This window comes from Pteropus vampyrus, unplaced genomic scaffold (assembly GCF_000151845.1).
Source record: "Pteropus vampyrus isolate Shadow unplaced genomic scaffold, Pvam_2.0 Scaffold215, whole genome shotgun sequence".
Taxonomy (NCBI): Eukaryota; Metazoa; Chordata; class Mammalia; order Chiroptera; family Pteropodidae; genus Pteropus; species Pteropus vampyrus.
This window is the reverse complement of record NW_011888996.1, coordinates 1,520,500-1,543,700: the sequence shown is the minus strand read 5'-3', so window position 1 is coordinate 1,543,700 and position 23,201 is coordinate 1,520,500. Positions and strand designations below refer to the sequence as shown.

At 39.9% G+C, this 23,201-nt stretch overlaps 1 protein-coding gene and 1 pseudogene across 1 annotated transcript in view; one reads left to right on the top strand and one right to left on the bottom strand.

Annotated features, from left to right (window-relative positions):
- Positions 1-23,201, bottom strand: part of SDC2 (syndecan 2) — a 108,181-nt gene that overhangs the window by 23,271 nt on the left and 61,709 nt on the right. The window lies entirely within an intron of this gene.
- On the top strand, positions 15,580-15,698 carry LOC111747238 (annotated as a pseudogene).

Genomic DNA, 23,201 nt, shown 5'->3' with positions numbered 1-23,201 from the left:
AAAAAAAAACAAAACAGAAGCAGAACACACCAACAATTTTTACTTCTGTTTGTAGCAAAAGGTTTAGATTCCTGACCCAGACAGAGAGAGAAGTGAAGCAACCTTTATCTTAAATAAAATTTGCTGGCAACAAAAATAGGATTCTCCGAAGTGATGTATATGAAAGCAACGCCCGGGACTCTGAGTGGGATTATGTTGAATATGCATGACACACAAAAGGAAAATGTTCATTACTTACAGATGTGCTCAAGTTGTGCTTTCTTCCTTTTTTGGAATATCAAACAGAGGGAAGAAGTGTGTAGCCATGTTATTATAAGCAACGCTGCCTCTCCCCCTCTCAAACTAGAATATTCCAGTATTTATTTTGCTATCCATATGACCACAGCTTAGACTAGAGTAAAAATAGAAGCCATGTGAGCCTAACCTGAAAAGTCCCAAGTGCTGGAGAGGGTCAATATTAATATATTCTAACCGAAATAATGAGATTCTGTTTCCTGGTGGAGTTTGGCAGGAGAAGGGGGAAAAAAGAGATTTGGAATTTATTTCTTATTCAGAAGTGTTTTGTAAAAACTACCATAATGGAACAGACTCCAAGTCAAGCACAGGAAACCAACAGGCTCTGGTTTAGATTTAACAATTCACTTTAAGGGTTTTTCAACTGCTACAATTTTAGGCCTCAAGGCACAGCCACCTATATTCTCTACCCTATATGGGGGATGACAAGAGCCACAGGAAGCCTATAGGACAGGAAAATAAATGGGAAAGACCTTAGGTTCAAAGAGCAGACCTCACCCTCCCAAGCTGAGGCTGATGCAGGAGAAGAACCTGCACTCCAAGGCAGCTGATGGTTACAATGTCCAGCCGAGCCTGTGCTGCAGCGGTTACGCCGGCACGGAGTCCGGATGCCAACAGGAATGAGGGACACGTTACAAGTGGCCTGTAAAGAGAACCTCTGACTATTTAATAGATGCCAACTAACAGAAATTGGCACAAGCCCTCTGGGAAGCATGCTGGTAATGTATTTTAAGATCTAAAATCTTTTATACCATCTGACCAGATATTTCTACTCTCAAGAATTATCCTAAGGAAATATTCTAAAAACAAGAAAATTTGGGGTGTTTACTACTGCATCAAAGGTGGGTACTGGACTAATTGAGGGAATCACTTCATAAATTATATAAATGTGAAACAGCTATGCTATACATCTGAAACTAATATAAAATAATACTGAATGTCAACTCTAATTGAAAAATTAAAATTAAAAAAGGAAAAAAAATAACTGAGTATGTCAATTATACCTCGATTTAAAAAAAAGATCACTGAAACAACCTAAATGCCAACTATAGCGGGGTAGCTATGTAAATTATATATGATACATGAATTTTCTCAACGTAGCCATTAAAAATCATATACCACTGAACAACAAGGAAAAATGTTTAGTCTACACATTAAATTTAAAAAGCATATGTTGTTTTAATATCTTCTAATATTACAACTCTATTACAATTTCATATACATTTGACCAAGCATTGAAATGAAAATGGAAAATGAAGTGAGTCAGGGTGAGGTCAGTTTGTGAATGACTTCTTTCCTAATTGGTATTAGTTACATTTTTTAAAAAACATACATGGTACTAAATGCACAGAAAGCACGTGACAAATGAGTCATGGTCACAAATGATGAACGACCAGCTTTCAAACAGTACAAATGAACTTCCGAAAACAAACTTATTTATTAACTATTTAAGTCAATACATTCAAATACAGACAAGTGTATTAAATAAAGAATCTAAAGAAAGTATCACAAAAACATATGGATGTATAAGTGCCAAGCATGGAAAACAAAACAAAAACAAAACTTCACACTTCAGAAAAGTGCCACAGAATGACATAACAGTGCTTGGACCACTCCTGATCCATTTTATCTGAAGTCACAACGACAAAAAGGTCTAGTAAAATGAATATTCAATTATGAGATTCTTGGTTCTAAAATTCCCTGAGTCTAATTACCCATCTCATTAGCTACTCTTTTCTCCTGGGTTATTTAAAGCAAGGAAGACAACTTGTCACGTCAAGGTGAGGCTGCCCGGTTTCCCAGTGAGCAGGTTCCCTTTCAGCTTAGTCCCGGCCTACAGAGGCCAGTACCTGAACTTGGAGCGCAAGCCCAGAAACACCAACAGGGCTGACAAGACCACCAGCCTTGCAGATGTCCCACACTGCTCCCGGTTTTCAGAGTCCTTCTATTAGCTCGTCTGTCTGTAAGAAGCCTCTCATTCTGCTTTTCCTTTTGCTGATTCCAGAAAACCTTTCGGTTGACATAGTGACTACCTAACCTAGGAGGGCTTTTTCAAAGATGATGTTTGCAGCTGGTTCCTTATACTAGAAGACTGAAAATGTGTCAGCACTTATCTGAATAAAAGAAGCAAAGCTGGGCAGAAGGGAATAAATATAAAGGTGATGAGACCACTGATTTCAAAATCAGAGTCAAGCTGTTCTGAACTTTTAATACCTAATGCCAAATCTCAGTGGCAGCCGTGCTGTGTGCCCAAAGGATTATTCACATTCCTGATATCTACTGGAAAAACACCTGATTCTGCCCAAGACTCACAGCCCAGGCCTTGTATTTCTTTTTGATATATTATAAGGGAACTGTTCTTGACCAAACTTTTTAACCAAGTAAAAAGAAACAATGAGGGCCAAGCAGCTTTTAAAGAAATGGTTTCCTTAATAGAGGAACCAGGAAATGACTTAAAGGTATTAGAGTCCACGATGAAATCCATCAGAGACCCTACATGATATTTCCCAAGAAATAGAGCCTCCCCCAGGCTGCAGCTTGAGGCAGGAATACGAGTCCCAGCCAAAAGGACGTGCTTCACCTGGAGTGTGCATATCGTCACAGAAGCTGTGCCATCTCTGAGCAAATGCATTTTAGAAAGCGCTCCTGTTGGTGTGCTCAAGTGCTGTCTATGAGTAATTTATCTGAAGATAACATTTATGGTCCTGCCAAATGAAATAGAAAGGAGACTTGTGGATAGTAATATTTTTTTCCACCAATGGTAAATACCTTCTTGGCTGTGTAAACCGACAGGTGGCCAAAGCCTTCATAAATCCAAAAGGTAACTTAATCCATCCCAGCGCTGCCTTCTGTTTTTCTGATCTATCTCCATCAGAATCTACAGATGAAGACATTCAGACATTCTGCCGATGGCACTGTGTGCTCTTCTTCTTATGAGGATGGGGGGAAGAGGCAACTTTTGCCAGATGGTAAAATTACATGCTTAATTTAAAAAACAGTATTTAAAAAGCACTTTTGAGACTACATTTAAAAAGAGCATATTATTTTTTGCCCCCAAATGAGGGTGATTCATGGTAATTCACTAGTGATAATTAAGTCTCAGTTGGAACACAAATTCAAAAGCGCCATTTCATAAGACATAGCACGTAGTTTTCCAAAACTATGAGAGATAAAGAAAAGCATATAGTTATGAATCAAAACATATCTGATCATCTCAAGGAATTTTTTTTCCGCCACATGAATCCAGTAATAAAAGCAGCTTACCAGCTGAATCCACCAGTTCTGAAGCCATACCAAAGGCCTCTGCAGTAAGTTAGCACCCAAGGGTACTAAATAAAAGTTGATACTGATAACACTATTTTTCTAAAAATCCGTACATTCCCCAGGATGTTCAATTCTTCACAAATTAGTGGGCTATCCTATTCCTGCAAATGCCTTCTGTAAAGCAACCAAGTGTCCCTTTTTAGGATGAAAGCCACCTGGGCTACCTGTTACATCTTCATTTCCCTAACAACGTAGACTCTTACTGAGAATTAAAAACCATAGGAGCCCAGTCCACATTACTGGGCTCTCACTCGGGTCCTGTCATTTGCTTTTTAAGATGGAGCCTGTTTCTAATAGAGTTAACTGCTCCAGGCACCCCACCTCCAGACAGTGCCTCTGCCCACAGAGTCGAGTTTATTATTTAATTGGTACAAGATCAGCGTACAACCTGAGAATAACTCGGCCATGGTGCTCATACGTAAGATGCCCCGTGAAGACACACCCTCTCCTCGCTGGCCTCAGGGTACGGACGGCTGGGGACCCGTCATCACCTTCTATCACTCCCAGCTCCAACCAAACACACCTGCCTTTAGCCAAGGCTCTGGAACGGGGACATACTTCCGACTCTCTCTTCCTGCTGCTTAACCTTACCCACTGCTCACAGAAAAATGACTGGCTTACTGCCCCTCCTGCTTTGGAGGCTCAAGAATGTGTCTGACTGACTGCAGCTGCTGGGGTAACCTCTTTGGCATGTAAGCCAGCAGCTCCTCACCTAATAGCCTTTCCTCTGCCTCGCTGCCCTGGCCCACCAGTGACAGCCACAATCCCTTCAAGTGGTCACATTGCAGTGCAGCCCCCATGGAAACCCATTTGCAACCGTTCAAGCTCATACCAAAGAATAATGTTTTTAATACAGATTGTTCTTTTTAAATTCTTTACAAAAGCAGCGGTAATCAATCGTGCTGGGGGTTGGAGGGGGGGTGGGTGCTCTGTTAAAAGCTGCCACTCGGAAAGCACTAATATTGATTCTTTTCCCTTTCACGGCTTTTAAGAAAACAATCTCATGCTAAGAAACCATAATCAATTTCTCTAGACTTTGCTAACATAAAATGATATCTAAATTAAAATATATCACTTAAATTAAATTAAAACTATTGCAGATATAAGAAATCCATCTGTTATCCTGCCTTTCATTTGAGCGACATGTTCGCTTTAAAAAAAAAGTCAGTTGAACAAACGCAGTAATTATTAAATACTGATTAAACCTCAGCAACTCTTGTAAGAGTTATTTAGCAGGTGACACTAGCTGAAGGATTAAAGGGAAATCTGTCTTCATATGAGATCTGGCACTTCCATTCTTCATTTGCAAGATAACATTCAATTCTAAACTCAGTGCCTATTCTTAGAGAAAACTATCGATTCTAAAAGCCTGTGTTTATAGACAATCATGATTCCAAGTGGTCACGTCCTGACTGAACTTCCAAATACCAGCATATTTTAAGTTTTTTCACAGGAATTACGATATATTATTCTGTCAAATTTGCCTTTCCATTAGGCCTCTTAGAAACTCAAGCATTTCAAAAAGTGAAAGCTCAACATTTAAAACTACAATGTGCAGACAGTGCAATTTGGCATTTTCGTTTAAAAATTATATTAAAAACCTTCACCAGCATTAAGAGCCAATTTCCAGATTAGACATTAAGGAAAAGCACAATTTAACATAACATCTGTTATCTGTACTTCTGTTTAGAAGAAAAAAAACCCCAGACTTTATAAAAATGCCATATATAAAATGAATATAGAGCTGAAATCTAAGTAGACCGACAGCCTGTAATCCTCTGTGTCAGCAAGATACCACGAGAAAGGAACGAGATCTGATCAAATCCAACAGCTGGCAAAAAAAAAAAAGGGAAAAAAACCAACAACAACAACAAGAAAACTTAACTGCCATTTGCTTTGCCCCCAAATAAGACTAATTTCAATTTCAAGACACTGAGCTACGATTTCTGTGGCACGTATCTGATGTTCATTCAAGGTTTCACATTCCTGGCATCCTGCAACCACACGAGTTTACTGAAGGACTGGCTGTACAATTTGCACATTTATTAGTTGAAAAGTTTAACTCCCTCTCCACACCCACCTCAACCCCTCAAATTAGAGAAGGCCCCTGCTTTTTCACCAAACTAAAGAAGCTAGAGCTGTGAGTTGTGTAAAACTCCTTAACACTGACTGATCAAGAGCCTGAAGCTTTGTCAAGCCCTCCCTCCCGGGGCTGTCATACAAGGAGGATTTCCCAGCTTCAATGGCCCAGGCAGCCTTTTTATCCCCAGTAAGTTATTTTAAGCAACTTTCCTCCAGCAAACAAATCTCTGCCCTTCTTCTCTTTCATTGCAAAACTGCTGCAGCACAAACTGGTTAAGCACTGAAACCAGAATCGGCCTGGTCAAATAATTTCAATCCCGTCCTTCTATGTGAATGGTCTAGATCAAGGCTGTGCAATAAAATTTACTATAACGACATAGATGTTTCACATGTGCCTGGTTCAAAATGGTAGCCACTAGCCACATATGGATGGCTGTCGAGCCCTTGAAAGGTGGCTAGTGCAACACTGACTTTCTTATTTTATTTACTTTTAATCAATTTAAATGCAAACAGCCACCCGTGGCTGGTGTCTACTGCATTAGTGCAGCTCTAGAGGGAACTTTTAAACTGCTGTTAGAAGCCTAGGTCCAAGCAGTCTGCTGCTGCTGGGCTACACGCTCTCTCCTTGAACAATAACCTCGCATTAGCAGAAATTAGTATCTAACAACATGATTGCCTTTTCTATCATAACTCTCCCTTGGCACTACATACCTGTCAGAAAAATGAAGGATTCAACCTCACTAGGTCATTAAATAACTATTTATCAAATACCTACTATGTGCGGAAATGTTCTATCATTTGTTTAACAATAAAACAGCAAGACTTGTGAATGGAGAAACAAAATGTCGTACAGCCAACAATGGAATGTTATTCAGGAATAAAATGAACTGAGCTATCGTGGAGACATGGAGGAACCCTAAATGTGTATTAGTAAGTGAAAAAAAGTCAGTCTGAAAAGGCTAAATAATGCATGATTTGAACTACATGACATTCTGGAAAAGGCGAAACTGTGGAGACAGTGAAAAGATCAGTGGTTGCCAGGAGCTTAGAGGAAAGGAGGGAGGGATGACTAGGTAAGAACGGGATTTTAGGGCAATGAAACTGCAATGATAGATACATAACATCATGCATTTGTCAAAGCCCATAGAACTGTACAACACGAAACGTAAACCTTAATGCAAACTATGAACTATAGCTAATAATAATGTACCAATATTGGTTCAGTCATTGCAGTATATACAGATGTACACAATAATAATAACTGTACGCAATAAGGGAAATATGGGGAGGCTGGAGAGTATATGGAACTCCATGTACTATCTGTTCAGTTATTCTATAAATCTTAAAGTATACCAAATAACAACAACAACAACAACAACAACAATGTCTGTTAATTATCATGAAGTACAAATGTCTAGAGAACTCCTGAGGCCTGCCCAAATAGTCTGCCCTGAGCTATATTCCCTGCTAGAATGACAACAGCCTTTTGGCAAACCAGCACACACAAGAATGGTTCCTAGTTGCTAACAATATGTGTACCTGGCTGCCTCAGCCCAATGGCATCAGACTCAATTAGTGTCACCAAATAAATAAGACATTCGCAGATTTCTATAAGTTATAAGTGGCCCAGTCATAGTGGTGATGGTGTTATGAATTCATTCATTCATTCTTGACTATACTGTTGCATCGAGCAAGGAAGGAAAATGCCAGTCTTCTCCTGAGAAAATGGCTCATTTGTCTACATGCATTAAGTACAGAGTTGTGCCACTGTTCCTCCATTTAGCTGTCACAATCATCCGGGTATTCTCTGATGCACTAATAAATTACAGGGGATAAAAATCCTAGTGCGTTGTGGTTTAAAAGATAAAACTAATAAAGACATTCTTGGAACAACTGGGAAATCTGAATATGTACTGGATATTAGAAAATATTATAGAATCATCATTAACTTCCTTATGTAAGATATGTCCTTACTCATAGAAGGATGAGCCCCAAAGTATTCAGGGGAGAAGTATCTTGATGACCAAAATTTACTACCAATAGTACAACCCCCAAAAATCTATGTATAAAAGTGAGTTAAGTGAATATGGTAGAATACTACCAATTATTGAATTTAGGTGGAAGAGACTGTCCTACCTGACACAGAGACAAGAGCAGACCATTTTTATGTGTGTGGCTTTAATGGAATTCATGTATGTATTCAAAAGACTAGAGGAATAGAGTTGGAGGTAAAAATTACAGGCTATGAATGGCTCAGATATTACCACCAGGAAAACAAAACGAGTCATGGGAAGGTTATTAAACAGCTATGTCAAGAGAAGGACATTCAGAACTTTTTTCCTATCTCCATCCTCGCCAACCCCTTAATTTAATTAACAAGAAACTGGTGGTAGGACCAAATCCTAAATTATTAATATATTATATATTAAACACTAAAAGAGTAAATTGAAATTACAAGCTGCACATTTATGATTTGTGTACTTTTCTGATTGTACACTTCAGTAAAAGGTTGACTAAAACAAACATACATAAAGAGAGCAACTTAATCTTAGAGAACGAACTCTTGTCCCTGGTTACGGCATTCTCTTTGACACAGTTTGCATTTACAGGACACTCAGCAGGGGGATCATGTGGTTCTTTTTCAGGCACATCTGTATATCTGAGCACCAAAGTCAAAGAGGTGTCAACACTCAAACATCATTAGCAGGCTCTGCCTCTTATGGGAGCAAGGCAAATCCCTACACTTTTTGAGAAGTGAGAAAGGCTGACATTTCTAGTTGTTTAGAATATACATGTAATGGAATAATTTTTTCATGCTTCTTCTGTTTTCCAAAGAAGTAAAGCATAACATAAAGATGGGAGGTGTTAAATGTCTTTCTCAGAGAACAGCAGCCCAAGACTAGACGAGTGCCTCAAAATCTTCCATAGGAAGCTGTCAGATGACTGTGGACAGATGTGATTCTGATCACAACAGTGCAAGATTCTACAGTTTGTATGCACAGAAGGCCTGGCTTTGTTGCTTTTCAGCTAATGGAGATTTTATAACTTGTAGTGGCCACAGATAACCACTCTTAGCTGACTGTTGCCTGGGGGCACAGGGGAAGCTGTTGTTTTGGCAGGGACTATTTAGGGGCCATTAGGGCTTAAATTCTGAATAGTCAAATGGCAGTTCTAGATAAATTCCTGATGGGAGAGCTGCTGTATACACTTGAATTCAGATAAACTTCAGGTTGGCTTTCTTGAAGCAGATGAACTATAGTAACAGTGATCTCATTTCTCTTCACCTCAAGTTCCTGGGAGCAGACTCCCAGCTCTCCTGGTAGCTCAGCCACCAACCAAGGTCTTCCTCTGAAGATCCAAACTATTTCCAGCCTTGCCAAACCCGCCCCTGGGGAGCAAGAAACTTGAGACACCCCCTAGTCTAAAGCTGCTGGCCACTATATAACCACTCAAGCCAAGAGTTGATTTATTCATTCACTAAGAACCTACTACGTACAGAATGCTAAGACCACAAAGCTGAAGATAAGCTGCCACTAGCTAGGCAGAGAGGAAGAGGTGTGGAGGGCAGGGGGAGAACAGGGGAAACTGAGGCACAGGAAATGCCAGCATTTAGGGAACCAAGACAGGATGGGGAACGCAGAAGAGCCCGAGTTCTGCACAGTGGAGGAGCAGGTGTGTGTCCCGGACAGGAATGATAGTGTGAGATGAGGTGTGAAAGGTCTGATCCTGGAGGACCTTTGGGGAAAACTAGGGAATTTATATTTATTCTGTAAACAAATGAGGGACTTCAAGGAGAAGTTCAAATTTGTGTTCTGGGGAAGGTTGGGCTGGGTGTAGTATAGATAGATGACGAAGTAGAGGGGCCGGACTGGATCAGGGTGATGGATCAAGTTATGGCAGCATAATTTGAGGGGTTGGAAAGGAGGATGGAGTCAACGGTACTGAGGTGGGTAAAATCTCCAGGACCTGCCAACTGACTGACTGAGGGGTGAGGCAGAGGATATCATGATCATTTTTAAATGACAACAGTAGCTGCTGTTCTTATAGAGCATTTATTCCCCAAATACTCCCAATACCCACCCAGGCAGGTTTTATTCCCTTTTACAACTGGAACCTGAGCCTTAATGGTCACATGGTTTGCCCATCATCACCTGAATATTTAGTCTAACACCCAGGTTTCTGATTTGGTGCCCCCTGGAATGAAAGGTAGAGTCCTTCACCGACTCAGGAATATATGAAGCAGATGTGGGCTCAGACAGCAAGATGTGCTTGAGTTTAAAGAATGAGCAAGCAGGACTAAAGTAAGACCGGAAATGACGCCGGAGAGATGATTGAAATTCCTCCACTTAGGCTGAATGACTGGATGCTCACAGTTCTTTTGCCCACTTGTGGGGATGTCAAGCCACCTGGTAGCTGCGAAGTGTGGTGAAGAGAACCCAACCCAGAGTCAAAGTTCCCCGACTGAAACTCTGAGGCTGAGCTGCCTTTTCTGTAAGATGAGAAAACAGGAGTGCCAACCTCCCCGTTTCACATGAAGATTAAAGAGATGCAGCGTGTGAAACAGCTAGTGAAACTGTAAAATAAAAACCCAACACAAACGATGATTACATCTGTATAGATGCAGTTGTTCTTTTAGGCAGGTCAGGTATCATGTTAAAAAAGTAACTGACTCTTCCTCAAACTCAAGCCACCTCCAGGGAGGCCACACAGCTTTGTTAGCCTCTGTCATAACCAAGCCAGGTGATCACAATCATCTGGCGAACCCTGGCATGAACAAAACAAACAAACTAAGAAAGCTGATCAGGACTGAAAAATTAATGTAGAAAGGATCTATAACTAAGCCTAAAACTAACTCCACCTCCGTATAAGCCTATCAAAATAAGGAGTTCCTCATTAGGTTAGAAAGTGTTGAATTAATGCACTTAATGACTTATATTAATTGACTATTTCACAGTAAATACAGATGAGACAACAGCGACCCCACAGAAATGGACACAGTATGTGCGGAGCTGAGAAATCTTCTAGGAATTGTGGGATATATTTCCTGTCTGTGGTTCAGATAGCAATAGTTAGATAGATAATAAGGGACAGAACGTGCCTCTATTATTTCTAGAAAATTAGCTTAACACAGCACCTAGGCTACCAGGAAAGTATGTCTAGTCATCCCAGGGGAGCACCAGTATCCAGTCAACTTTTAAACTCTAAAGAGCCTGGGGAAGCTGCAGTCACCTCTCCCACTCACATCACCCAAGATGTCCAGAGCCACTAGACCTGTTTCACTGGGGAGCTCGAACATGACACAGAATGCCTCCACAGAAGACTGGAGCACAGGCAGTAATCGCTGTGCTGGCTAGCCCCCACCAGCCCCCACTAGGTGGCCAAAGGTCTTCCAAAGCCCAGAAATTTTTTTCATAAAATGAAAGATTTTAGGTATGAACCATCATCCCTTTTAACATGGACATTTTCATCAGAGGCTTAGGACTCAAAGACTATTAAAAGAACTATGTTCGGCAGCACCTCCTGTGGCGTCACGTTGTCCCAGCTCTCTGCTCTGGAAAAGGTGGTAATAACAAACAATGGAGCCACCAAAGTGGACCTGAGAAACAGAATTTGGCCACGAGACTACCTGAGCTGACACTAATGGCCTTTAATATAAGGATAAACAAACTCCAGCTTGCCTTCCTAAGAACACTACCCAACTGAGAAAGCCAACCAACCCTTTAATTTACTTGTCCTGAGCCAACACCTTTCTAGAAGGAAAAGTCTACCTGTGCAATAATAACAAATGCCCCCAGTGACTTGATAGAGCCGAGAGCCAAAGGTGCTAATGAAACTATTATCTTTCCCTTTGGGTTCTAGAAACCACCAAGCTGACACAGATGAAGGTTTATGAAATAACCTCTAAGGCAGGGGTCCCCAAGCCCAGGGCCATGGACTGGTTACCTGTCTGTGGCCTGTTAGGAACCAGGTCGCACTGCAGGAGGTGAGCAGCGGGTGAACAATGCTTCATCTGTATTTGCAGTCGCTTCCAGCGCTAGCATCACCGCTTCAGCTCCACCTCAGATCATCAGGTTAGATTCTCATAGCAGCACCTGGTGCCACAAAGGTTGGGGACCGCTGCTCTAAGGTGTCCACCAATGAACAAATTAGAAAACCAAGTGCATTCCTAGCTAGCAGACCAATCACGTCACTGGTGAAATGATCAAAACCAAATCTACAAACACAATATTAGGTTCAATCAGATGAAACTGCCATTTTGCAGGTGAGAAGTATCAGCAATTTCATATGGCTTAGTCTATGCAGAATTTGCATTGTCTATTGCTTTGTTTCTGTTCTCAAGTCAAGCAGTGTAGAATCCAGTCACTATAGCCCATAAGGCTGCAGGATCCGCACCCTCTTCCATCCTCATCTCATCCCACCTACCCAAACGAACTTGTTCCCACCCGAGGCCTCTGCACCGGCTCTTCATTGCCTGAAATTCATCCTTCGAACTTCTGTGTGGTCAATTCCTTCTCATTTCAGAGCACTCATTTTTCTTGTTGAAGACCTCAAAAAGGCCTTTCTTACCCATCTCTATCCCAGCACAATCCTTCAGAGATATAATGTGAACAATGTGAATTATGTTTTTAAATTAACTACGTTAATTTTAAATTTTCTAGTACTCGAAAAAAATTTAAGTTAAATTTATTTTTTTTGGCTTTTTAATACTGAGGTGAAACATAAATTTTACCATTTTAACCATTTTTAGGTGTTATAGTTCAGGAGTATTAAGTGCATTCATATTGTGTAACCATCACCACCATCCACCTCGAGACATTCTTCATCATCCCAAACTGAAACTCTATACCCATTAGCCCCCTGTCCCTAGATCCCAGCCCCCGGTAACCACCACTCACCCTGCTTTCTGCCTCTATGAATTTGACTACTCCTCATATAAGTCGAATCATACAATATTTGTCCTTTTATGCCTAGCTTATTTCACTTAGCATTACTTTAATCTAATTTATTTAATCAAATATGTAGAAAAAATTCAAGACATAACCAATGTAAAAATTATTCATATTTAAAACTTTCTTTTCATATTATGTCTTTGAATTCCATTATGTACTTGACACTTACAGCACTTCTCAATTTGGACTGGCCGCATTTCAAGTGGTCGATGGACAGGTGTGCCTAGTGGCCACCACAGGTCTATTACACCACCTGGTTTTATTTTTTCATTTACTTTTCTCGAGCTGAAATTATTTTTTTCTTTATACGTCTATATGCTTTTCTGTCTCCCCTCAGCAGAATATTAAGTTCTGTAATGGCAGGGCCTGTGTCTATTTTTTTCTGCTCTAAGTCAGCATATATTAAATATAATATAATCATATAACTATTTCTAGACAAATATTTTTTGAGCAGATGCTTTTACAAATGGAAGAATCTGTCTCCAAAATATCACTGTACTATTTGGAGTGGAAACGTCACTGGAGACTACTAGTGATTGTTCCCTTTGCAGGAAGACTCGGCGGCAGCATGGGATACTGGTTAAGAGCCTAGATCCAGACTGGCCTGGCTCCGCTGCTTACGAGCTGTGGGACCTCTCTGAATCTCAGGGTCCTCATTTATAAAATGGGGATGGTAGTAACAGGGCCTACCTCATAGGTTGCCATGAACATTAAATTATCTATGATTTGTAATGCATTTAAAAAAAAATTTTCTCACCACTGAGCCCAGGCTGTTTTGCATTTCCAGAGTCACGGCCAGAGCAGAAATGAAGGGAAAGAGATCATGTCAGCTACACTGGGACACAGGTCAATGGTGATCAGATTTTTTTTAATTTTTAAAAATTTTATTCCCATTCCCAACTCCCTCCCCTTTGGCAACCATCAGCTTGTTCTCTATATTTATTGGTCAGTTTCTCTTTTGTTTCGCTTATTCATTTGTTTTGTTTTTTAGATTCCACATACAAGTTAAATCATATGGTATTCGTCTTCCTTTGTTCAACTTATTTCACTTAGCATAATACCCTCTAGGTCCTTCCACGTTGTCACAAATGGCAAGATTTATTTCTTTTTTATTGCTGAACAGTATTTCAGCAATAAATAGTATTACACACACACACACACACACACACACACACACACACACACACTACATCCTTATCTATCCATAGATGGACACTGAGGTTGCTTCCATATGCAAAGCTCTTTGAACAGTAAGCGCTTTGTGTGCATTTTTAGGTCAATAAATGATGCTAACATGTCTTGCTATTGCCATTTCAGAATCGACTTTGCACTGCTCCAGGCATCTTTCTTCTTTGTACAGTCCATCTATACAGCTATGCCAGGAGTACTCTGCCACGGGGCCCACGTGCTCACACACTTCCCTGCTTACAGCACTAACAGACCCACAGTGCTTCCAGGGGCCACTCCACACTTCCCAGCAGGGTGAGCTACTGGCAGGGAGCACAGTGGGTGAGGGCAGGACTCCAGATCCAAACAGCTGGACCTCAGCCACGCTCTGCACTTACAAGCTGAGCGACCTTTGAGAATACATTCAACTTTCCGTGCCTCAGGTTCTCCAACTATAAAATGGAATAGTAAAAGTACCTACTTTATGGGTTGCTGAAGAATTAAGTGAATTAATATGTACCAGGCACTGTGCTATTAATATGTACCAGGCACTGAAGTGAATTAATATGTGCTCCCTGATTGCATACTATTTTTAGGTCAATATCACCTAGTATGCAATCAATAAATATCACATAGTATGCAATCAATAAATATCACCTATTATTATTACAGGGCCCTCCACAACTGCATTCGAACCTTCACAGCTTGATTTCACTTGACAAATATTTAAGCATCTACTTAAGTACACGGTGCTGTGTCTATGTGGCTCTTCCTGTCATGAGAGCTGACAGTGAGGTAGGAGAAAGGTAAGAGCAAGACACAGTCCAGAGGTCAGATGGTCTGCTAAGGGTGGTGCACTGTACCCGCGGACTCCACAACAAGAGACCTTAATCCAGTTCTGGGGTGGGGGTCAGGTAAAGGGATTTGTGAAGGAAAGGATATCTAGGCTGAGACTATCAGGAAGGAGGGGGAGTGAGCATGAAAGCACATTCTACCATTCTTATGCAAGCACCAGACACTTCTCACCCTTCCTGATCACAGAATGACTTTTCATTACTTTTTATGCCTCTTACATTACACTTTGACTCTTATCCCAAACAGATGAAGAGCTCCCCTAGTCACCTGTTTCTCTACCAAGCACAGAAAATGTTCAATAAATTTTTATTGAATGAATCCATTTTTCTCCTAGTTTCCCTTATGATTAAAAACCCACATTTCCAAAATGATGGCCTGAGTGACAGTCCTAGACCAGGGTGTCCTAATCAGCTCCTGGCTTCAGCCAACCCACACTCAATTTATAGAATCTGACCAGTTCACAGTCCACAAACTTGCAGATACAAGTTGGCGCTAACTCAATCTCTGTGGTATTTATTTCCACCAATGAATCAAAAGCTCCAACCAAAGTTCTACCCCCAGGTTTTCCATTTGGCAAGTCATTGAAGCTCTCTGACCCACAGACATAGTTCCTCCAGCCGCCTTGCCCAGCTACCTAATACAGACAGACCGTCAGGGCTCCACTGCCAAGGACTAACAAGCCCATTTTAGCAACTGGACAGTTGTTTAGCATCTCTGACAGGTTTTGGTTATGTTTTAAAGATAGATTATGAAAAGTTCATTCAAGCTGCTGCCCTTTTTGTTTAAAACAATTTAGAACTGGCTAAAAATTTTATTTGTTATAGTTAACATTTCATTTTCCATCCCCACAAGATGTGCTCTTTCACTGCAAGATGTGCCAGGAGTAATTAAAAACTTGAGGAAGAAAGTCTACGGCCATGCCATCCTGAATGCGCCGGATCTCGTCTGATCTTGGAAGCTAAGCAGGGTTGGGCCTGGTGAGGACTTGGATGGGAAACCACCTAGGAAGACCAGCTGCTGAAGGCGTAAAAAAAGTAATAAAATAAAATTAAAAAAAAAAAAAAAAACTTAAGGAAGGGAGGAAAAACTCACAGGCTTAGCTGCAGAGAGAGGGTTTTACCTGGCTCCTAACTCATGTAACTTTGTAAGACAAAGCAAAGAAAACTTTAAGTTTATTGATTCTGAAACATAAAATAAGCTTTACTGGCATATTAGAAAAAGAGTCAGGAATTATGCCTCAATAAAGAAGCAGTGAGAAAAATCTCCCATGTGCGGGAGACATGGGTTCAAATGACAGCAACAATATATAGTAGTTTCTTCTTCTAAAAAGTGATGATCTGACTACTTCCCAGGGTGGTCACAATGACCGCCTGCACCTGTGTCTAACAGTGCCTGGTAGGTGCTCAACAGATGTTACTTACACTTCACTTCCCAGAATACAGGTGTAATGAGGCTTTTATGGTGAAAATAAGTTTAAGAAAAAAATATCTATGACAAATAAATTATTCTTGCGAACTGTCAGATTAAAAATGCCAAACTTAGGACTTTTATAATAAGACAGCATTTTCTCTTCTAAATATAATTGAAAAATTAGAATTCTTCTCTATCTTTTTGCTACCAGATTTCTTGAAGTCGAACTTTGATGACACCTTAAAGAAGTTGTTACAGCCATCAGATCTTACTAATAAATTTTCACTTGGGTAAACTTTAGAAAATAAACATATACTTGAACAATCATACAAAAACATATATAGACACACGCATACACCCTCTCTAAATATAAATGTTTACAATGGGACTAAAACATGAAAATAATGTCCATGCTAGATCAGAATGATTTAAAAAAATAATAATAATAAAATAAAAATAAAAAATACCACCAATCTCAGCAAAACAACAATAAGCAGCAAAAATATTTTTTGGCATAGTATATAAGTGTATTTGTATTTCACATAAAACTAAAAAGTACAATAATTATTATAAGAGCTTCTTTAAGCATGTAAAATGACCAATTAGAATCTGTTATGATTCATATTTTTTTCCTCAGACATGCGTGAGTAGAATGCTTGAAAGCCCTTCTACAAATATTCCTTATCATTCTAATGAATGAGCTGTAGCCTTTGCTTCTAGAACTTAATGTCATTAATGGTTTTATCACTCCATAGCATTAGGAAGAATTAAATGCTCTTAAATAATCAAGAAATATTCAAAGGCTATGAGAAAATTTAAGTATTTAAGTTCATTAATTTACCACAGTCAACTCCAACATTCTTACATAAAATGTGATTTTAAATTAAAATTTCTTAAAAGAATCATCTAAGAAGCCCACAATAAAGTCAGCCAAAATAATAAATATAATATGACCATGGTAATCCCGGTAAAACACCAGACATTTCATTTTGCTCTTTATGTCTATGACGCACTTTCACATCTAGTGAAAATGAAGGCTCACTGCACCCGTGGGAAGTAGACCAGGCAGTGGGCACTTTCAACATCAAAAAGGATGTGAGTCTAGGGTGCCACCCAAGACCACACAGCCTACAAGTGGCATAAGGGGCAGAGAAGAAGGAAGACTGAAGCCCAGGTCTTGCGGGTAGCATGCCCACTGTATTTTTCACTAATGGTATTAACCTTCTATGAGATGACAGCTCAGGTATTTCAACTGGTTGCAACCTCCGGGTCACTGATTCCTCAGTGATTCATCCACGGGTCCTTTCACCTCCTCTCAGTGGAAATGTCATTACAATCCAAATGTCTCCAATTTCTTCATTGCAGTCTCTACACAGCCTTTCCAATCAGGAAGGAAATGTACTCTTTCTCGATGTATGTGAGGTGTAGGCAAGACTGGCATCAGGGAAAACCGAGACACAGCCACAAAGCAACACTCTTACATCTATACTTATAGAAGAAACAGCTGTTGGTGTCTCCACTGTTCAATTCTCTGTCCCTCTTTCCCACCTTGCCCCTACCCTAATACACAAGACCACAGATGTATATGATACAGTATTTGGATTTATATATGTTAAGCACTATTTATGCAAACCCTATTAAACTAAGGCTCAACCTAAATCATTTCTTCAGCACATAGAAACAGTGAAAAATCTTTTCAGTACGATTATCCCATAAGACCCCGAGATATCTTCTGAATCAAAGATTAAGTCAGATTCAGAGTGGTTTCAGTGATCATTGTGACTTATTAGGACCTCGCTGCACTCACTGTAAAATGAGAGACTGGACTTAAAATGTCTCTAACAAAACTTTCACTTCTATAAAAAAATTTCTGAGTAGTGACAGAAAGAAATCTAACTATGGGCAGCGAACACACAATACAATGTATATATGCCTTACTGGTGAATTGTACACCTGAAATTTACTGGATTTCGTTAACCAATGTCACCATAATAAAATAAATAAATAAAATAAATTCTGAGAATTTCTAAATTGATAATTAACAGCAAATATACTCAAACAGACTAATACTAAACAGAAATCTAATTTCTAAAACAAACTTCAGAAATAAGAGCTTAACGTATTAATGTGTACTCATTCGTCTATTCATTCACAATAACCTGTAACTAAGATACTTGATACATTTCATGCCTTTAATGTACATGTTTAATGCATTGTTATTTTCCAAAAATCACTTTCCTTTCCTCAATGTATAAACATTTTTTAAAGAAAAATAAATAAATAAACATACCTGAGCAGAAAAGGATATCCCATTGCTAACTTATCAAAATTTGTGAAGCAGAGTGAAGAGAGTACAGTACAGAAGAATGACTAAAATACAACAGCAGACAATTAAGTCAGTTTCCTAAAGGATCACAAAATTCAGCTGCCAAAACAATGAGCAAGGCGCTTTCCCAAAGCACTAGCAGGGCCGACTTCATCACTTACTACAAGAGATGATAAAACTTTAAGATGAACCATAGAAAAAAAACCTAGACCCTCGAGACGTTTCCTTAGAAAGTTTTATTTAACGTTAATCAAAAGTTGGAGGTATAAAAGGGAAACATCTTAGGTACATTCACCAATCAGAGAGCACTCTTGAGGTTTTCACTTCAGGATCCTTTACCAAAGAAGCCCCACTAAATTAGAGGTCCCTTACCTCCCCGTGTGAAGCTAGGCCAATGAAACCAACGTTATATAGCTCTGCATTCAAGGTCTGCAGTCTAGGCCAGTAGAATACAATCGTTGTGAGAAGAGAAGCAAAAAATCTTCTATAGGTATCGATTACTAAGAGTTCCAAATGCCCTATTCAAATTACATTCACCCTTGGACATGCCCTTGCAAAGTTAAAAGCACTACGGTACTTCTGATAGGCTGTAGGCCACAGAGCCTTCCCACCCCTCTTTTCCGCACCTCCAGGTGGCTTAACTTCCGTTAGGAATGGGACAAAGACATGATCCCTACATTGAAAAATAAGACTAAAATATAAAACCCTCTCACCAGGACAACCAAGGACACCTGAGTCTTTAAAAAAGGGTATAATTACCAAGCCACCAAGTTACAAGACTGTGCCTAGTCCTGGTAACAAAAGACACAAGGAAGATACTGGCACAGCCTGGCTAAACTGCTTTTGGAATACAGGCCTGTAGTTTGGTAATTGGCAGTTAAGTAGCTGTACGGCCTGTTAGTCTGTAATGACAGAGTGTGGACACTTATGGCAAGTGTAGAGAGGAAACAGAAGGATAATCTTCAATTCAACAGTGCTTTTATAGGCAAAGGGCCTGTCAGCTGGCACGGTAAGAGCTTAAAGGTTTCTTTAAAGTTCAAAACACAATTTTAGCACTGTCGTACATGAACTCCAATGCACAGATCTGAATAACTGACAGCTTGCTTATGAATTAAATTCATCTTTTAACTCAAATATATTAAATATGGACTGTAATACTTCCACCTCGGCTTTGAAATTGCTTAGAAGAGCAGTTCGGTTCTCAAGGTGCAAGGTGAGGTTCCTGCACCACGAGCATCAGCATCACCAGACACCTGTTAGGAATAACAAGCCTGAGAACCCAACCCAGACCTACTAAAGCAGAAACTCTGGGGGTGGGGACCTAGTGATCTGTGCTGTAACCGGCCTTCCAGGTGGGTCTGAGGCACACTAAAATTTGAGGATCACTGACTTAGAAGTCTGAGAACAAAGACATAAAAGTGAAAAAATATAAGATATCTATAGGAAATGGGGGTATGGGGAAAATACTCAGCATAGGTAGCAAAAAGCATGAGGGAAAATGTAAAATAGTGACGAAAGTTGGGTTATAATGACCAGGAAATTTAAGGCACTGAGTGCTAGCTTAGGAAGCCCAAACTCGAAATGGAAATTGAGCTTTTGAAAACTCTGGGAGCAGGAAGTGAGATCATTAGAAGACTGGGTTAGGAAGCATTAGGAAGAGTTGATGGAAGGCTGTCGAGAAGCTAATCTAGAGCATGGTAATGGAAATACGAACAAGGGAGAGATCCGTAAGGTCTCAAAACTGGAAACTTCAACAGGACCCTGGCAATGAAGACATCTCACTAACCATTACGGAAATAGCGATGGAAAAGATAAGTTTCAGAGAAGACGGGCAGATGTTGCTTTTTGATGCTTGAGGTACCAAGAAGGTGTCCCTGGGAAAATGTCTATCAGGTGGTTGGAATAGTAAAAGATAAAAAAGCACAGAGCCGGAAAAACAAATGAGGAGTGATGTGTGTGGAAAATGATGGTCTGAAGCCACAATGTTAAGTGATGCTATTGGGGGGCCGGGTGGGGGGTAATACAAAGGAAAAAAAATGGAAGTTGACTGTGAACATGTCCCCTCTCCCAGGCACTAACCTATCATCAAATTTACCTTGGCCTCCATAGGAAAACCTTCCAAGTCCCCAAATGAAAAATCTGGAATTTAGGTTAGCCTGCAGATAAGGAGAGAGGAATAGGGTCATTTAAGCACAAAAGCTATGCTTGAAAACAACCCTAATTTTACTTTAGGTTTCACGAGAATGAAGAACTGAGGGTGAAGATTCCCGATTATATTTGTGTTTCAATGGAATCCCTGGTTCTAGTAGTTACACAGAATTTTGTTCTAATTATCTTAGCAGAATGAGTGTGTTAGGAATGAGGGGCCTGCAGAGGAGGAGATGAGGCTTGGACTCCTTCTTATTCCAGTAATGCAGAGCCTCTCACGTTCATTCTGATAACAACGAATGAGTCCTTTCCTCAGACACTTCCATAGCTACCAAGTCCCACAGAGAGTGCCCTCCATGCCAGTTCCCTGCCATCCTCACTCCAAGCTGACCATGCCTTCAGAAATCCTGCCAAGGGCAAGCAAGGGAGGCCACTCCAGTGAAAGACGCTACCTCTTGTCCACTTATCTTTCAGTCACTAAAAGGTTGTAGCAGAGAAATATACCCCCATAGTCAACTGATCTTTTGACAAAGGGACAAAAAGGCAGTACAATGGAGAAAAAGTAGTTTTTTCAAATGGTGCTGGACAGCTGGACATCCACAGGCAAAAAATAATAGTAATATAAAAATAGAAAAAAAATGAGTCTAAACACAGACCTTATACCCTTCACAAAAATTAACTCCAAATGGATCACAGACCTAAATATAAAATGCAAAACTATAAAACTCCTAAAAGATAATGCAGAAGAAAATCTAAATGACCTTAAGTATGGCAATGACTTTTTAGATACAACACCACCAAAAGCACAATCCGTGGAAGAAATACTTGATTAGGCAGACTTTACTAAAATTAAAAACTTCCGCTCTGTAAAAGACACTGTGTTAAGGAAACTAGAAGACAAGAAATATCTGGTAAAGCACTGCTATCAATGGTTGCGTAGCAAGTGACCTTCCTTCTTATTTGACAGGTGGCACCTGGCCGCTGCTTATTCATTTGGCTTCCCCTCATCGTTTCTCTTGGTCTCAACCTCTGAGCTTTGTTCTTAGTTGGATTCTTTTACCACTGGTACCCAAATATCTTCCCACAATAATGTGTTTCAAATTAAGAGGAAAGTTGGAAAGCAGATTTTGGAAGGGAAAAAATGTGCTTTGTAGATCCAGTAAAAACTTCTTTGTTCAAACTACTGAGGATGCCATACTGTTGGGCCACTTAACCACTATGAAAACACAACTGTGGCATCAAGTGGCCTAAGAGTAGCAGCTAACGGGAGAGTAAACTTTACCAAGGCCATACCACTCACCTTGTATAGTAAGGCTCCTGTGAACGCCTCTCTCCCCTGGAATGCTTGTTTGCACAGGGCTCTAAATCATGCAGGTGCAGGCCAGACGGGCACTGCTTACAATATGAAAGATGCCCTGCTTGCTTGTTCTTCTTCTGACTAGCTCCGTCTTTCAGGGATATTACTCTTCACTTCTCTTCTCTTCATTTCTATACCTAGAAGAAAATCCACCTTGCCTGGCCAAGCACATACTGGGCATACTTTTATGTGGATACTGAAAACTGGAGGGAAAATAAACAACCTTCAAGCTGATGGCTGTGTTTCCATGCCAATGTGTGGGACTGCTTACTCCAGCTTTAAAGAGCTATTTTATCTCTTCTAAAAGACCATGCCTGGGCTCTTAATCTGATATGCCAGGAGTATATGGATGGTTTTAAGGGATCTGTGAAGCTCCTGATTTTCTTTAATAAAATCAAGTATATGTGCATAGCTTTCATCAAATTCTCAAAGCAATCTGTGATCCAAATATAGCATAAGTACTACCACACTAGGTTCTACAGAGAAATCCAGAAAAACTTCCATCTTAAAAGTCAAATCCTCAAGTCATATAAATAAAACCATAGCCTTAAAACCATAAAATCTGTTCTTTCACAGCCAAACATGTGTTATGCATTCTATTATGTTCCACCAACTATTTCAAAGGATTAATATTTGAGACCTTTTAATAATTGTTACATACCCCCTGTAGAGAATGAATGCATACAGCATTTAACAAAGCATTTTTACATAAATATCCCTTAATTTTCACAACAAACTGTGAAGTAGATATTAATATCCATGTTTTAAAAATATGGAAATAGGCTTTGGAAATTTAAGAAATTTTTTCAAGGTCATACTACCAATAAGCTGGAGTTTGAACCTAGGTCTTCTGATGTCAAAATTCATGGTAACATTCTGTAAAATACTAATTTTTAAAAAATCGACTGGACAGAGCTGGAGAGGAAGAGGAAGAAATGAAGTGAGAACTGTATGGTGGCGGAGTGACTGCTAATAGGGTTTTTTTCAGGGGGGTGATGTAAAAGTTTTAAAATCAGGTTGTGGTGATGGTTGCACAACTTTAAATTCACTAAAAACCGCTGTGTTGTATACTTTTTAAAAATATTAGTTTCAGGTATATAGTACATTGGTTAGACATTGATATAGTTTATGAAGTGATCTCCCCAATTACTCTATCACCCATCCAGCTCTACACACAGCCATTACAATACTTGACTATATTCCCTATGCTGTACTCTATGTTCCCATGACTATTTTCTAATTACTAATTTGTGCTTCTTCATTCCTTCACCTTTTCCCCCCAGCCCCG